Source organism: Sinocyclocheilus anshuiensis, unplaced genomic scaffold (genome assembly GCF_001515605.1).
Source record: "Sinocyclocheilus anshuiensis isolate Anshui unplaced genomic scaffold, SAMN03320099.WGS_v1.1 scaffold44, whole genome shotgun sequence".
Lineage (NCBI taxonomy): Eukaryota > Metazoa > Chordata > Actinopteri > Cypriniformes > Cyprinidae > Sinocyclocheilus > Sinocyclocheilus anshuiensis.
In genome coordinates this window covers 2,142,295-2,148,911 of record NW_015555746.1, presented here as the reverse complement: position 1 = coordinate 2,148,911, position 6,617 = coordinate 2,142,295, and positions in this window count along the sequence as shown.

Here is a 6,617-nt window from a genome sequence, read left to right as displayed (position 1 = left end):
AAATATTTGGATGTGTGCTGCGCATTTTATGGAGGACTGTTTCCTGATCCTGGTAGAGTAGACTACGTTTTCATTTAAAGGATTTGCCACTGATGATTCCAACGCGAGTTTGAATGGATGCAACAAATGCCTCGTTTATAATGGGTTTTAAGGTTTTTGTCTCGTCGCTCCGGCCGGGACTCGGCATCACAGTATGGTAAGGGGCGTAACATTTCCGTCACACGCTTGAGGTATTCGGCCAATCACAACGCACTGGATAGCTGGCCAATCACAGCACACCTCGCTTTTCAGACCGATGAGCTTTGTAAACATCGACGCGTTTCAGAAAGGCGGGGCATAGAGGAGAAACAATAATGTACAGTATGTGGAAAATAATGTGTTTTTTTAACTTTAAACTGCATAAACACATTTCATTACACCAAATACACAAAATAATGTTCTTTTTAGCAATATCATATGACCCCTTTAATAGATGTAGCCTAATAATCAGTGGCCATGTTGAAACTGCAGTGCTGCTCAGATTATATCTTGCCAATGTAGCTGAACAAGTTCTTAACAAGAGTGATTCATCAGTTCACCATCAGTCATCTGAAGGATGCTGTGTATGTGACGAGGAAAGCACACTAGGTTGATACTAATGTTTCACGATTGTTTTACTGTTTTAATTTTGCTGACAGGGGAGACACCTATTTGATCTCTACAGACCTCTTTTAGTTGCTACACGTAGCCATAAAATCTCACATCACATATCAAAGAGCTAATTGTCAGCCATATTTTATAACACACACTCTGCTAATTGGCAATCAGCATAATATGACTCATCTGTGTGCAAAAGCCTCAAATGCAAGTGAGTTCAAAGTTATACTTACTTTAGTTTATATTATTTTATTCCCTTCACCTGTAGCATGTAGCCAACACTGAAATATAAAGGTTCTTTATGGCATCTGTGGTTCCATGAAGAACCTTTAACATAGCACCTATAATCTTTAACAAGCTTTCTATAGATTATTAAAATGTTCTTCACACTAAGTGCCCGTTCAAATCAAGATAGATAACTATATTAGCGTCCACACCAATATGCAATAATGTTATGTTTATAAGCTCGCTTAATGTCCTGCCACTTTAAATGCTTGAGCTCTTTAAAGCAGGATGGATTCTGGTTGGCTGTCATTGTTTTTATTTTTCATCAAAGACTTTAGAAACTTAAAGACCCTGCACTCATATTACATATGAACAGTGTTGGGAAGGTTACTTTGGAAATGCAATAGGTTACAGATTACAAGTTACTCTATTTAAAATGTAATAAGTAGTTTAACTATTTCAATTACTTTATTAAAGGGGTCATATGATGCTATTTTAAAGATCATTATTTTGTGTATTTGGTGTAACATAATATGTTGACATGCTTGTAACACTCCAAAGAGAAAGGAAAAATTTAAATCGCATCATATGACCCCTTTAAAGTAATGTAACTGATTACATGTGATTACGTTTTGATTACTCTCCCACATTTCTGCATGTTTTCAACTGTTAAACATTTTGAAAGATTTAAAGCAGGCAGTGTTAACCTTACCGTAGGACTCAACCCTGATTACTGTCAGACTTTCAAAATCCTTCATCACTTGAATTAAAATTATAAAAATGTTATTTTAAAGCACAGCCACCACAAAATTAGACTTAGATTTCACACCTCTTTTTACTTTGAGATCTTTCTGAGGTTAAATACAGATTTAAAATCATATAGCAAGATATAGTTTAATAGCTATGATACTGTTTTTGAAATCAAATCTTTGCATAGCCATGACAGGAAACACTGGCATCTAACAATGCTTTGGAAAAAACAGTTCATCTTAAAAAAAAAAAAAAAAGCATATACACAGACCCAAAAGGGAAATAAAACAGTTATCAAATAAGCATGTGTCCTATTCTGTATCCTAAACTCCTGAAAAAACATCAAATTTTCATTTTTGGGTGAACTATCCCTTTAAGACATATATATTTCAGTTTCATTTGTTACAGCACTTGAGGTTAAACTGTCTTGTTTTGTTGCTCATTTCTATAATGTTGTGGGTTTGTCCACTTTCATTTGCTTGTTTTTAGCGTGATCATTCATCACCACAATAAATATCCAGCCTCCCAGCTTCTGCTGTGAAATGCTGTGAAGACAGATTTGGATGAAATACTCACTGCATAACAAAGACAGGTCAGTCTCCATCATTCATTTCTCAAATTACAGCAAAAACAGTTATAGAATAAGCATGTGTCCTAAACTCCTGAAACATTGGTGTCTCATATTTTAAAGCAGTCAATGCTATTTGAAAAAAAAATCAATCAAATCGGTATGTGTGTGAAAATATTCAGATGTAACCCCCTTTTGTAATCATACATTTCCATAAATAACTGTAATTTAATTACACATTTTTCTCAGTAACCGTAACAGATTACAGTTACATTTATTTTGTAATTTTCATTTCTCAAATTACAGCAAATTTGTAATTATGCAAATGATATGAACCAACGTAAACAAAAAAAATCACTAGCTACACTGAACACACGCACATGCACAACACACATACACACATCAATGTCATTGTGTGGACATGAAAGGGCACGTTGACATGCATGCACGTGATTTATTACCCCAAACTTATTTGAAAAGGGATGATAACTTAATTTTAGCAGGTATTACTAATGAAAGTAGAAAATGCATTTGTAAGCAGAACAAGGTCTCCTCTAATGAATCCCATGAGTTGGTTCCTAATAGATTTTTAATCTGATCTTTCCCCTGCCACCTAACTAATTGGGATATAAAACAGGATCTTTAAGGTGTATCATTTTATATTCTTCAAAAATAAAATGGATCAGCATTGGGCAGCAGATACTGGCTCATTGATTAATTTTTTTCCTGTAATGATCATCTTTTTTCTCAGTAACCGTAACAGATTACAGTTACATTTATTTTGTAATTAAATTACGTAATTCTGTTACATGTAACTAGTTACAGCTTTGGAGAATTCAATGTTTCCCCATTTAAAGAGACCGAAGCTGTAATTGCATGAATAAAATAGCTGTGAGGCGTTTCAAAGATGGTTGCCAGGTGACTTGCTTTCATTCATCTGAAGAAAAAAAATAGTTCTGAAAGTGTTTCTAAAAGATATTGTTCCTTTTTGTCATTATTTTTACAGTTGTGGTGTGTACTGTGCTGTTATTTTAGGTGTGAACGGATCTTAAGAGAATGTTTTTCACTGAATGGTTTGTTTGTAAACCCAAAATAGTTCTTCTGTGGCATGATTACGAAAACCCCCTTTTGATTTTTTTAAAGGGATAGTTCGCCCAAAAATGTAAATTTGATGTTTATCTGCTTACCCCTGGCTCATTGATTAATTTTTTTCCTGTAATGATCATCTTTTTGAAATCGTTCTTGTGATAAATGGTAAAAAAAAAACAAAAAAAAAAAAACTGCAATGCTTTGAGACGTGAGACTTGAGAAGAGATATATGATCATTATTAAAATGAAACCCCCTGAACCTGAAGCTATAAAATCCAGCTGTGAACTGCTCAATCTGTCTTATGTTTTATCTGTCACAGTAGACTGATGTCTAATTGATAAGGTACCAAGGTTGCAGGTCTCCATGTAGGTGTGACCCAGAAATGGGAAGCTCTATCAGCCACAAATAATAATTGTATTTCATTCTGTCCCTCACACAAAGTTATCATATACACTACCTGTCAAAAGTTTGGAATAATTAAGTTTTTAATGTTTTTGAAAGACTCTTGCCAAGGCTGTATTTATTAAATAAACATACAGTAAAAACAGTATGTGAAATAATATAAAAAGAACTGTTTCTGCTGCTTAATTTTGTTGTGGAAACCATGATGATTTTTTTAAGGATTCTTTGATGAAAGTTCAAAAGATCAACACTTATTTGAAATCGAAATCTTTTGTAACATTATAAATGCCTTTGCTGTCACATTTTGATCAATTTAATGCATCCTTGCGGAATAAAACTTTACTGATAGTTTTTATTTATTTTTGGACAAACTATTCCATGTCAGCATTGAAAGTGACCAAAAAGGGGAATAAAAAGATGGGGAATCCCCTAAAATGTGACATTTTCTTCACTGATCAAAATGAACTAGCTATTTAAAAAAAAACTCTGGGCTGCGTTAATTCTAATTAAAGCTCATGATTCATGAACTATAGAAAAATAGGTGAGAAAATTCAGGGGATCTGTGTGTGTGTGTGTGTGTGTGTGTGTGTGTGTGTGTGTGTGTCTGTGTGTGCTTGTGGATTAGATTTTCACAAGAGGCCATTTGTACTGTATTTTCGCCGCCCACGAGACATTGTAGACTTTATGGTCATAGTTCAAGCACCAGTTTTCTCTCAGATGTGTCCCCTAAACTTTGGGATCTTAGCAAATATGAACACAGTTCTGATAAGATCTTGTGAAAATTCTTGTGGAGATTACATGTGAAGAAAAATCTGAGAACCAGGAGTCATAAGCAAAAGTCTCCATTGTCCTGCGTGTAATCGCATTGCTGTCTGGAAGAAACAACTGGAATATTATAAAAAATATAATTTAGTCATTTCTTTCCTACTGGTATGTGGACAAAAATGACCCAAGTGAGACAAAACAAAGTTTAAGAAATGTTCAGCATACAAATAATCATAATTAGATCATTACTGTGAAAACTTATATGTAGCTCAGTTGCCTTTTAATGCAATACAACTGCATATTCAGAATTGCACAGTATTGCAGCATACAGTATAACTGTGTATACAGCGGTTCTGTGTTCTCTGTTACAGGATATTGCCTTTAAAAGCAAGCTGTCTGATCTGTCAAAGGGGACATTTCATGTCATTCAGTCAAGAAATGGAGTGCAACATAAAAATGAAATCTTAGGTTTTGTGAATAAAAGCAAATCCTTCCAACCGCTTAATAGGTTTCATGCTTGAACAGGAATCTTATTATAGTCTGATACTCAGAGTTTCGGTTCCTACCCTGCACACTTTTTTCTTGTTTACTTGATATATTTCTGACTAAGCTGTTTGGGGTTTTCAGTTAAATCAAAGATCTGGAAGCTATAAAAGTGTCACAAACAGTGCCAGTTTTGGCAAGGAGTGCATTTGAACTTGCATTACTGAATTCTGGTGGATATAGTGTTTCAGTTAAGCTAAATAGCACAATATAATAACATTGATGACACAAAATATCTGCTTGCCTAGCTGCTTTGTATACTGCAAATCACCCATAGAATAATATTATGTTATTGTTTATTAGACAAGCACCGATATTAAAATTTTCACAGATGAGAGAATTATTTATATTATTTTGTCTTAATAAATAAAAAATAAAATATTGACAAAAAAATTAGGCATTTTAAATTCTACAAAGGATTTAAGTGATTCAAGTAATTAACTTTAAGTGAGAGTTCGGCAAATGTCATCTAAATGTAAAAGTTACGATATGTGCATGCACAAATAAATATTTAATATTTAAATAAAAAATTGAAATAAATGTATTATTATAATTTATTGATTTATTAAATGGTTTAATGTAAAATTGTGCACTTAATATTGTTATATTGTATTATAACATTGTTGTATTGCCATGTTATATCGTGACTACATTCAACATATAGCATGGCTTATTGTTAAATACAACGTTGCTCCAGCTTGTACTATAATGCCAAAACAAAATGGCCTGGTCAAAACTAAAGATTAATGTTTCAAAATGTTTATGAACCATACAACAACCAATACAGGCTTAGGAAGAGTGATTCAAAATACCAGTATACCCTTTAAAACAATCTCTGCATGGTGCATATTTCTGAATTTCATAATGCACCGATAAGCACAGTAGAATCCCTTCTGAAAACATATGCTCCATATGTCTCTCTCAGCTGCAGTGGATGTAGTGGCAAATGTCATGGGAAGCATAATTAGCATGCGTGATTAATTAAAAAGCATTATCAATCGTTAGCCCTTCAGCCGCAAAGAATACTCTAAAAGGTCGCAATCTATAATTAGTTTATTTGGAGTAAAACAGATATGATTGAGCAAACACAAGTCGCTGACGTCTTCGCCGGAATTATTTTTCACGCTGCTGTATAATTTGTTCAGTAATTGGCATATAAATGAGGAATCTGATTTTCGTCGGTGAGGGAGAAGGGTCTGGCTGCAGCTGGCACTTGCACTCTCAGACGTGCGTTTTAAGGTGTGGGAGGAAAATACTATATACATATTCATTATATTAATAAACTGTATATTTAATTTGATATTTTAATAGCATCTTACATTAAGCCATGTTAAGTGTTTATGTTTTTCTACAGGAGGAAAACACTTAACAAGAGACTTTGCGCCATGCGTTCATATTCTGCTGTTCTGTGGCCACGGATTTGTGGGTCTTGTCTTTTTCTTGCAGGACCCTGTAGGTTATTGTACTACATTAGTTGTAATCATTAAATCACCACCACAGCGTCTTGTCTCCATTGGCAACACACAAGATTTGTGTCGATTGCAAGTGACGTGAGAGTGCAAGTGGCGATTGCAAGCGACGTCGCAGGTAGCGGAGAGTGCAAGTGGCGATTGCAAGTGACATCGTAATTTAGTGTAT